The sequence below is a fragment of the Arachis stenosperma genome, chromosome 5 (genome assembly GCF_014773155.1).
Source record: "Arachis stenosperma cultivar V10309 chromosome 5, arast.V10309.gnm1.PFL2, whole genome shotgun sequence".
Classification (NCBI taxonomy): domain Eukaryota; kingdom Viridiplantae; phylum Streptophyta; class Magnoliopsida; order Fabales; family Fabaceae; genus Arachis; species Arachis stenosperma.
This window is the reverse complement of record NC_080381.1, coordinates 59,313,474-59,325,031: the sequence shown is the minus strand read 5'-3', so window position 1 is coordinate 59,325,031 and position 11,558 is coordinate 59,313,474. Positions and strand designations below refer to the sequence as shown.

The window sequence follows — 11,558 nt, the reverse complement described above, 5'->3', positions numbered from 1 at the left end:
GCTAGTGGAGCGTCCAACTTAAGGACGTTAAAGCAAAGTGCTGGGTGGGAGACAACCCACCATGGTATGATCGTTCCTTCTCCTCTCCTTATCTTCCCTCATCAATAACTCGTCTCAGTACTAATGCCTATCTTTTGCATCTCATCCACATACTGCATATTGCATATTCCTACTTTAAAAAAAAAAAGAAAGAGAGCACATGACGCGACAGTGTCGATGACGCGTCTGCGTCATAGGTGCCTTGGACACGAGAAGAAAAGAGACAAAGAGCCAACGTTAGTGACACTCACTTTTGCCACTAACGTTGGAAGATGGCATCACTACTACGTTAAGAGCCACGTTAGCTTAGTTAACGTGAGTTCTAACGTAGAGAATTTGGCATTTGGAGCGTTAGTGACAAAGGTGAGTGTCACTAACACTCTCGAAGGTGAGACACACCCACGTTAAGAGTGACGTTAGCTACACTAACGTGAATTCTAACGTAGGAACAAAAGGCACCAAGCAACGTTAATGGGAAAAGTGATTCCCAATAACGTTTGCGAAGGGGTATAAGCCAACGTTATTGGGAAAAGTGAGTTCCAATAACGTTGGCCAAAAATTGAGAAGGCAACATTAGTGGTCATGTTAAGACCACTAACGTTGGAGTTAACGTGGGTACATAAGGCTGGAACGTTAGTGGAAAAAGTGAATGCCACTAACGTTCTCAAACCCACAATGGCACTCAACGTTAATCTCACTAAATACCCAAGCCTAATTCATATTTCTCTGCAAGCTGGGTCCACTAAAGATGAGAACTGTTTCAACTCTAGATCCAGAGCCCACATCCAAGACTTGAAGAACTCACTAGAAGATCAAGAGGAGTAGTATATATAGGAGTATTTTTGAACTATAGAGAAGCTTGGCACTTTTGGGAACTACTCTCTGTAGATTTACTTTTCTGCACTTTTAGCATGGATTCTTCTTTTCTGCCATTTTTCATTTCTAGAGCTATGAATAACTAAACACCTTCATTGGGTTAGGGAGCTCTGTTGTAATTTGATGGATCAATTATAGTTTTCAGTCTTCTTCTTCTTTCTTTTCTCTTGATCTTACTAGAAAGCTTTCGATCTTAATTCAATTGGTTAGTTGTCTTGGAAAAGAAACTCTCCATAATTGGATCTCCTTTGAGCCTTGGAAAAGGGATGAGGAGATCATGCTAGAAATGCTTTCTCATGTTGGACCAAATTGGGATTTGGGCAGATATAGTGACACGTAATCCTCCCAACACTTTGATTTGGAAATACATGTGGTATAATTAGTGACCACACTTCATCTCTTCCCATGAGCAATTAAATCAAGAAATTGGGCAATTGTTCAAGCTTAGAGAGATTGGATTGCCAAGAAATTGGGATCCAATCACTTAAGATTGCCAAGGAGATCAATGAATGCATTGATTGAGGAAGAGATGAGAATGAACTTGATCCGGAGAATGCAACATCTCCTGAACCCAATGATTACCCCATTTCTGATCTTACCCATTCTCTTTACTTTCTGCCATTTATTTTCCTGCTCATTACCCCAAATTCCCATTTAAGATTCTGCACTTTAATTTCTGTTATTTACTTTCCAGTCATTTAAATTTCTGCAAGTCCCCAATCTAAATTCTATTTAGCTCAACTAGCATATTCTTCTAACTAAAGTTTCTTGACCAATCAATCCTTGTGGGATTCGACCTCACTCTATTGTGAGTTTTACTTGACGATAATTTGGTATACTTGCCGAAGGGAAATTTGTTGAGAGAGAAATTTTCATGTATAAAGTTTATGGCGCCGTTGCGGGGGATTGATTTTGAATCAACAATGATTAAGTTTGAAGATCACTAGATTGAACATTTTTCTTTTTGTTTATTTGATTCAGTCAATTTCTTTTAGATTGTTTTAATTTCTTCCTCACCCCCTTTACCCTCTTTATTTTTCGTTCTTTCTTTCTTTGATAATTACAATTTTGATCACTAACCCACTAACTGTTTGATAAGTTGCATCACTCACACTAACAATTACTTTAACAAGAATAGTTTATTCATTTTATCTACTGTTGTGCAATCTGTCTGTTGTATGACAGGGAGAAGAGAAGGAGTTTCAACGTCCTTCGATTCAGAACCTGAAAGGACCCTTTGGAGACTACGAATGGAAGTAAGAGGGAAAAGAATTATTGGTGCTGAGGAAGAGGAAGAATACTTTGAACCCAATATGGAAGAAAATTTGGAGAACAATCAAGAAGAAGAAGCTCACAACCATGCTAGAGAAGGTCATGCAAACCCTGTTGGGCAAGAAAGGAGAGTTCTAGGCTCCTATATCAATCCTAATCCAAGAAACTGTGGAAGTAGTGATGCCAAGGCATCTTAGGCTAGTTTCACTAGCATTTTTCTGTTAGTTTTAGTTGTTTTATGCATTTTCTTGAGCTTAAAGTAACCAAGAATGGTTAAATGAATAACAAAGCAATGAACCATCCAAACAGTATGATTTTGATGCAAATTCCATGAGTTTTTAGTTATATTACTTGAATGCTATGAATGGAAGATTTCTCATGAAATTTTGCAAGACTTTGATGCAGTTGTTTGGATGATTTCAGGTAAGAAGAGGTTAGGCAAGGAAGCAACAAAATCAATAAAGGAAGCTTGAATATCACATGTGGAGTTTAAGTTCCAGTTTAAGCTTAAACTGGAACTTAAACTGCCAAGCCATATAATGCTGGGAACTATCAGTGGCGTTTAAGCTCCAGTTTAAGCTTAAACTGGAGCTTAAACACCAAAATCATGAAAGTTGAGGAAAAGCTGAAAGTGGCGTTTAACCTCCTGTTTAACCTTAAACTGGAAGTTAAACGCCAGAAATGAGAAATGCACCAGAGAGCCATTTCCACGTTTAAGCTCCAGTTTAACCTTAAACTGGAGCTTAAACGTGTTCGACCAAATTCTCCTCCAGGGTTGCTTTCTTCATTTCCACGTTTAAGCTTCAGTTTAACCTTAAACTGAAGCTTAAACGTGTTCGACTACTTTACCCTCCAGGGTTGCTTTCTTCCATTTCCACGTTTAAGCTTCAGTTTAACCTTAAACTGAAGCTTAAACGTGCTTGAGTTATACCACCTCCAGGAGTGTCCAACGTTTAAGTTCCAGTTTAAGCTTAAACTGGAACTTAAACGTGCTTCCACAAAAGGCATCACTGGAAGTGTCTGGCGTTTAAGTTGCAGTTTAAGCTTAAACTGCAACTTAAACGCCACTATTTGAAAAGGTTTCTGGGCCAAAGATATTGCAGTTTTAAGTTAGCATTTGAGCACAAACATTAACTTAAACGTACTCTGGTATGAAACCCAATTGAATATCATGGTTTATGGGATTGGGCCTGAAGAATTGATGAGTCTGGAATTTCAATTTGTTGAGTCATGTGTCATTACTTGATTATCACTAAGTTGGCTCAATGAATGTTACAGAATTGGATCAGTAGCCTCATCAGGATTATGGATCATAAACCCAAAGCAAAAGGAAATCAGGGAAAGGCCTCAAAGCCCAAGAAACACAACAGAAGCTCAATTTAGAAAGTGTATAAATAGGATAGAATTGAAGTTAGTAGGGGGAACTTTTGATCATTTTTCTAGTTTTCATACTTTTTGTAATTGAATTCAGAGCTATGACTCACTAAACCCCCTTTCATTGGGTTAGGGAGCTCTATTGTAATTCAATGAATCAATAATAGTTTTTATCTTCTTCTTCAATCTTTTCTCTTGAATTTTTGTTAGAAAGCTTCTCGATCAAATTCCATTGGTTAGTTGTCTTGGGAAAGAAACTATCCATAATTGGAATCCTTCGGAACCTTGGGAAAGGAATGGAGGATTCATGCTAGAGAAGCTTTCTCACAGTGAATTGGATTGGGGTTTGGATGGATATTGTGACATATAATCCTACCAAATTGTGGTTCATGAAACTGTGTGGTATAATCAGTGATCGAGCGTCATCTCTTCTTATGAACATTTAAACGAAGGGATTGGGAATTTGTTTGTTTTTAGAGAGAATTGGTGAGCCAAGGGATTGGGATCCAATCATATAAGATTGCCAAGCAAAATTCAATGAACGCATTGGTTGAGGAAGGGATAAAAATGTTTTGATTCGGAGATCTCAATATCTCCTGAAACCCAATGAATTCCCCATTTCTTATCTACCACTTTCTCTTTACATTCTGCAATTAAATTTATGCAATCACCCCGATCCCTTTTTAATTTTAGCAATTTAGCTTCTCGCTCTTTAATTCATGCAATTTAAGATTCCGCAATTTCAATTTCTTGCCATTTACGTTTCCCGCCAATTTTACATTCCGCAATTCTCATCTAAATCTTGATTCCGCTCAACTAGAACACACTTCTAATCCGAATTGCTCACTCAACCAATCCTTGTGGGATTCGACCTCACTCTATTGTGAGTTTTTACTTGACGATAACCGGTGCACTTGCCGGAAGGAATTTTTGCCGATCGTGCAATTTCCTAAAATCGTAGCATCAAGTTTATGGCGCCGTTGCCGGGGATTGGTTTTCGATTGACAATTCTCAAATTGGAAGTTAACTAGATTGAGCATTTTTCTTGTTTTGTTAATTCAGTTCAAGTTACTTGTTGAATTTTAATTTCTGCACTCTGTTACTTACTTGCTTTCTTTATGCCTTTAAATTCAAGCAACTAACTCACTGACTCACTAACTATTTGAATTAATTCCTCAACTGCTCTAACCATACTCTTCCATTAACCAAGAGTATTTCACTTGTTTGTTGCCTGTGCTGTGTTCTTGTATGACAGGTAGGAGAGGAGAGACATCAACTCCTCCATATACCGAACCAGAGAGGACCCTTCATAAACTTAGAAGGGAAGCAAGAGGGAAGAGAGTACTGGGAGAAGAAGAATCTGAAGGAGAATCTGAGGACAATTTTGAGGAAGCTCTAGATCTCAACATGGATAGAGAAGTTCACAACCATGAGAGAGCTGATGGAAACAATGCCATTCCCGAGAGGAGGGTTCTTGGTTCATACATAAACCCAACCTCTGGGAATTGTGGTAGCAGCATTCAGAAACCACCCATTCAGGCCAACAATTTTGAACTCAAACCACAGCTAATATCACTGGTGGAGAATCATTGTTCATTTGGTGGGAGTGCTAATGAAGATCCAAACCAACATCTCACAAAATTCCTGAGAATTTGCGACACTGTGAAGTCCAATGGAGTCCAGAAAGATGCCTATAAACTGCTCTTGTTCCCATTTTCACTTAGGGACAAGGCAGCTAAGTGGCTGGAATTATTCCCAAGGGGGAGCCTAACAACCTGGGATGAGGTGGAAAGCAAGTTTCTGACACGTTTCTACCCCCCACAAAAGGTCAATAGGCTTCGATCTGAGGTTCAGACTTTTAGACAACAAGATGGTGAAACTCTCTACGAGGCATGGGAGAGGTTCAAGGATTTGACAAGGAAATGCCCACCAGACATGTTCCATGACTGGGTGCAATTGCATATTTTCTATGATGGACTTTCTTATGAATCAAGGAAGGCTGTAGACCATTCATCAGGAGGTTCATTGAACAGGAAAAAGACTGTGGAAGAAGCCATTGAAGTGATTGAGACAGTGGCTGAGAATGAGTACTACTATGCTTCAGAGAGACACAACACTAAGGGAGTCATGGAGCTGAACCATGTTGATACAATTCTAGCCCAAAACAAGGTGTTTGCCAAGCAACTAGCAGAGCTCACCAGGAAATTAGAAACAAATCAAGTGGCTGCAATACACACACAAGATCAAGAGGAAGTAAGCACTGAAGGAGGTGATTGGGAAGAGGCCAACTATGTGGGAAATTAACAAAGGCAACCATATGATCCACATTCCAACACTTACAACCCAGGCTGGAAAAACCACCCAAACTTTGGGTGGGGAAACCAGCAAACCCAACCACAAAACCACAAACCTTACAACCCCAATCAACATAACAATTCCACATACCAAAACTCCAACCAAAGATCATACCAAGCCACACAAAACACTTACTCCCAACCACCATATCATGGCCAAAATAATCAACCTGCCCAACCTAATCCGAACCAACAATTTCAAGATCAATTAAACAGGATAGAAGGAATGCTTGCAACCATGGGTCAAGACATAACCGAATTGAAAGCCTTTAAGGAAGAAGTAAATTCTAACTTGCAAAACCAAGGAGCTGCCATCCAGAAGCTAAAAAATCAAATTGGGTATTTGTCTAAGCAAACCCCTGGGCCAAGCGTTTCTCATGCTGCCAAGGCTATTGCAAGGGAAGAATGTAAGGCCATAACCCTCAGAAGTGGAAAGAAGCTAAAGGAGATCTCAAAGGAAACCACAGAGGATGAAGCAAAGGAAAATGTGAGAGACAAGGAACAGGGACAATCTTTTACACCGTCTGCAACAAAAGAAAAAGAAAAAGAGGTTCTGAAGCCTTATACACCCAAAGCACCATATCCTCAACGTTTGATGAAAAGTGAAAAGGATGGCCAATTCTCCAGATTCTTGGAGATTTTCAAGAAGCTTCAAATCAACATTCCGTTTGCTGAGGCAATAGAGCAAATGCCACTCTATGCAAAATTCTTAAAGGAATTAATGACCAAGAAGAGAAGCTGGAGAAATGATGAAACTGTGTTGTTGACTGAAGAATGCAGTGCCATCATTCAACACAAATTGCCTCAGAAATTGAAGGATCCAGGCAGTTTCCAAATCCCCTGCATCATAGGAGAAGTCATGGTGGAGAATGCCTTGTGTGACTTAGGGGCCAGTATCAATTTGATGTCTCTAACAATGATGAGAAGAATGAAGATTGAGGAAGCCAAACCAACAAGAATGGCCCTCCAATTGGCAGATCGAACTTTTAAATTCCCTCATGGGATAGTTGAGGATTTGTTGGTGAAAGTGGGAGATTTTATATTTCCTGCCGATTTTGTGGTGTTAGATATGGAGGAAGAAGCCAAAGCTTCGATAATCCTGGGAAGACCCTTCCTGGCTACTGCTGGAGCCATCATAGATGTCCAAAAGGGTGAACTCACTCTTAGACTACATGATGAGCAATTGGTGTTTAACGTATTCAAGGCAATGAGCTATCCATCATAATCACTAAAGGAATGCATGAGGGTGGATGTAGTGGACATTGCAGTACAAGAAACCTTTGAGGAAACAACAAAGGAAGTGGCAGAGGAGGAGTTCACCAAGGATATTGAAGTTAGTGACATCAAGGCTGCTGAAACAACCATGCCAAGCATGCCAGAGAGAGTGAAAGAAGAGAAGGAAGCACCAAAACCTGAGCTCAAAGCATTGCCCCCTAATCTCAAGTATGCATACTTGGGTAGTGATGAGAGCCATCCTGTTATCATTAGCTCTGCCCTGAGCCAAGAACAGGAAGAATAATTGATCAAGGTGCTACAAACTCATCAAGATGCCATTGGATGGACCCTAGCTGATTTGAAGGGGATAAGTTCATCCATATGCATGCATAAAATCTTGTTAGAAGAGGATGCTAGACCCTCCATTCAAGCTCAGAGAAGATTGAATCCCGTCATGAAAGAAGTGGTACAAAAGGAGGTCATGAAGTTATGGCAGGCAGGGGTGATCTACCCCATTTCTGATAGCCCATGGGTTAGTCCCATCCATGTAGTTCCCAAGAAAGGTGGCATAACTGTGGTGCCAAATGAGAGGAACGAATTCATACCCACAAGAACTGTCACTGGGTGGAGGATGTGCATAGACTACAGGAAGCTCAATGAAGCCACCAGAAAAGATCATTTCCCACTCCCATTCATGGATCAAATTCTTGAAAGGCTTGCAGGACATGCTTACTATTGCTTTTTGGATGGATACTCAGGCTATAATCAGATAGTAGTTGATCCAAGAGATCAAGAGAAAACATCATTTGTTTGTCCATATGGAGTTTTTGCTTATAGACGCATGCCCTTTGGATTGTGCAATGCACCTGCCACTTTCCAAAGATGCATGCTGTCCATCTTTTCGGACATGATTGAAAAATTTATTGAGGTTTTTGTTCCGGGGGTTACCTGAAACGTGTAGCTCGGTCGTCTGGAGATGCCCGAGGTGGGGGTCAGGGACCCGAGCTTGATGTGTTGGCGATTGGTGGTTGTACCTGCAATGACACTCCGATGCTTAAGTTAGCATGGGTCCAAGCAGATATGTGTAGAATGTGGAATGTATGTCATACCTGGGTGCTCCAGTGTATTTATAGTAGTTGGTCGTGATCTTCCCTGGATAAGATATTCTTATCTTATCTTATCTTTTGGGAGTTTTACCTCTATCTTTGCGGAACCGCCTTTCCTAGGCTTTTTCGGCCTTTAGGTTTTGGGCTTCGTTCCTTTTGATGGGCCTTCTTAGCTTTATTTGTCCGAGGTCCGACCTTAGGCGTGGGCCTTGGGATGAGGTCGGACCTTTCATGGATTTTGCCGAGTTGGAGGAGCTCGGTCAGGGTATGAACAGTGCCCCTGCCCGAGTTCGTCCTTTTTGGGAGGTCGAGCTCGGGCATAGTTGTTTTTCAAAATTCAAAAATGGCCGTTTCCTGTATTTATTGCATTTTACCGTTTCTCCTCGATTTCCGTTCGGGCTCTGTGAAGGCATTATTTATTTGCTCCCTTCCTTTTTCTTCGTTTATTCTGTTCCTTCCTGTTTTTTCTAAGTTTTCGCCATCTCTTTTTCGAGCACCGCTTCTTCTTTCTCTTTGTTCTTCCCCGAATCTTTCCGTGCGTCTTTCCGGGGTTTCCTTTGTGCCGCCGTTTCGTTCTTCTTTCTTCGGAGCTCGTCGTCTTCTTTCTTTCTTCCAGGTTTGTTCCCGTCTCTTTTCTTTGCGCACATATGCTTTCTGTTCTTTTGTGTGGCTCTTTGTCTGTTTCTTCTTTCTTTATGCCTGGGTTGCCCCAAAAAGAGGCGCCGCCATTGCTTTGCTTGCATATGGGGGGGGGGGCTCTTTTTGTTTTTCTGGTACTTTGTTCCGGGTTGCCGCATTTTCTTTTTTGTTTCTTGCTTGGCTGAACGGGTTTTTCGCTGTCTGCTTTATGTGATTTTTGCTTGCTTTGTATTTCTTCTTTGTAGGTAAGAGTTTTATGTCTCGAAAGGTTCTTCAGGCGATGTCGACCAAGATTCCAAGTGGTCTTGGTTGGGTAGACCCTCTTCCTCTAAAAGTCCCTTCTGTGGTAGATTCTGAATATTTGGCTAGGTTCCGTAGGCACTGTAGTATATGTGAGAATAGAGAGTCTGAGAGGGATTATGAGCTAGTAGCCCCGGATTCCGAGGAGAGAGTTTGCTTCCCGCCTTTAGATAGTTCCGAGAAGCTCTTCTTTTATGCTTATGATTGTTTTTTCTCTAAGCTGAGTGTCCGACTTCCTTTTACCGACCTGGAGTCCGAGGTGTTGTGGTCTTGTAACCTTGCCCCTACGCAACTCCATCCAAATTCTTGGGCGTTTTTAAAGCTGTTTCAACTTTTGTGTCAGTTTTTGGGCGTCGCTCCCTCTATTTCTCTTTTTTCCTATTTGTTTGTGTTGACGAAGCCGGGGTCGGGTGGAGGGAAGGTGTCTTGGGTCTCTTTTAGGGCTAACCAGGGAAGGAAGTTTTGTACCCTTTATGATGAGTCCTTTCATGGTTTCAAGAACTTTTATTTCAAGGTCCGGGCTACTGGAGACGTCCGACCTTTCTTTCTGGATGAGAGTGGGGAGCCTTCTTTTCCTCTTTGTTGGCAGGAGAATGTAGTGTCTGCTAAGTATACTTTTGAGAGTCTAGATGAGGTTGAGCAGGCTTTTGTGGGTGTGGTGAGCAGTTTATGGGGTTGGGCACCTCACTTGGATACGAAGAAAATGTTGGGGGATCCAAGCCTTCTCCGTTCCGAGTTAGGTAGTTTCCCGACCTCTCCGAGATTCTTCTTTTTCAATATTGTTGTTTTACTTGTTTTTGGTTGAATTTCTGTTGTGGTAATCCTTTTCTTTATATTTCTGCAGAGATGTCTTCTCAGGCGGATTCCATGAAGTTCCTTCGTCGGACGAAGAAGTCTGTGGCTGCTCGAAATATCGAGGCTGAGGCTTCTGCTCGATCTTCTCCGCAGAAGGCTACCGTGGGTGTTCAGACTCGGTCGAAGACTATTCCGACTCCCCAGTTCCGAGCTATAAATCAAGACCCTCCGACCTCCGGGCCTGCTACCTCTTCTCCTCCCCCGTTCTCGGGTCCTCCTCCCAAGAAGCAGAAGACCTCTCAAGAGCTTGCGGGTTTTAACGATAAGGATTTCGATGCTCTTGGTTGGATTGAACAGCATATTCTCCCTCAGACTTTTATCTCTACTGATGACGTGTCTATGGAGCATCATTTTCAGTATATGGCGCGGAGTTGTGTTCGGATAGCCAGTCTTCATGCTGCTATTGCCCGGGAGTTCAAGAAATCTCCCATTGGCGCGACCAGCTCCCGACTTGAGAAGGCTTAGTCCGAGTTTGAGAAGTTTAGTGAGCTGAAGGCTGCTAGGATTACGGAGCTGGAGGCCTCTTTGGAGAAGGAGAAAGCTAAAGCTACCGCGGCTGTGGCGGCAGCGAAAGCGTCCGAGGAGATGGCGAAGGCGGCGACGGAGAATTATACTCGGGTATATGCCGAGCTTGTGGAGACAAGGGAGAAGTTGCAATCTGCTCAGGATGATTTTTACGAGCTGAAGGCCATGTGGCTAAGGGTATGGATGCTATGTTCGAGAATTTGAAGGCTCAGGTCCGGGTTCTTGCTCCTGACCTGGATCTGAGCTTATTTAGTACGGATAACGTTGTTGTGGAGGGAAAGATTGTTCCTGCTCCCAATGAGGATGAGGTGCCGGTGTCCGATCCCAAGGTTCCGGTGTCCGACCTCAAGGTTCCGGTTGCGGACCCGACTTCACCTTTGGCCGGGGATGGATCTGGTGTGGAGGTTTCAAGCCGAGATGATGGTGCTGTCAAGGCTGTCCCGATTTCTATGGTTCTTCCTCCGCAGCCTTCTACCGATGTGGAATCCGGAAAGGACCTTGATCCTCTGTAATCTTTTATTTTTGGTTCTTTGCCCGGCCTGTGGGCTCTTTTGTTTTTGGATGGTTGCTGTGAACGCTTTGGACGCTTTTTTGCTATTAGCTACTTGTAGTAACTTTTTAGCTTATTATGCGGTGTTTTGCTTTGACTTTTTGTTCCGCTTTTATGCTTTTTAGTTGTTTTTTGGATAACAACTTTTTAGCTAGCGCTTTGAAACTTCCGTTTTGTCCTTTCCTTCGTTTTCGTTTCTTCGCTTGTACTTTTTTAGTTGTTTTTGGACAACAACTTTTTTAGTAAGCGTTTTCGAAACTTCGTTTTGTCTTTTCCTTCGATTTCGTTTCTTCGCTTTGTACTTTTAGTTGTTTTTGTATAGCAACTTTTTAGTAAGCGTTTTCGAAATCTTGGTTTTGCCTCTTCCTTTGATTTCGTTTTTTCGCTTGTACTTTTAGTTGTTTTTGTATAGCAACTTTTTAGTAAGCGTTTTCGAAATCTTGGCTTTTGCTG

The 11,558-nt window shown here is 41.9% G+C and overlaps 1 non-coding gene across 1 annotated transcript; it reads right to left on the bottom strand.

The window, feature by feature from the left end:
- Positions 1 to 5,394: 5,394 nt before the first annotated feature.
- LOC130983615 (small nucleolar RNA R71) lies at positions 5,395 to 5,498 on the bottom strand. Its single transcript, XR_009087597.1, has one exon. It is a non-coding gene; the product is annotated as a small nucleolar RNA R71 (small nucleolar RNA).
- Between the last annotated feature and the right edge of the window lie 6,060 nt (positions 5,499 to 11,558).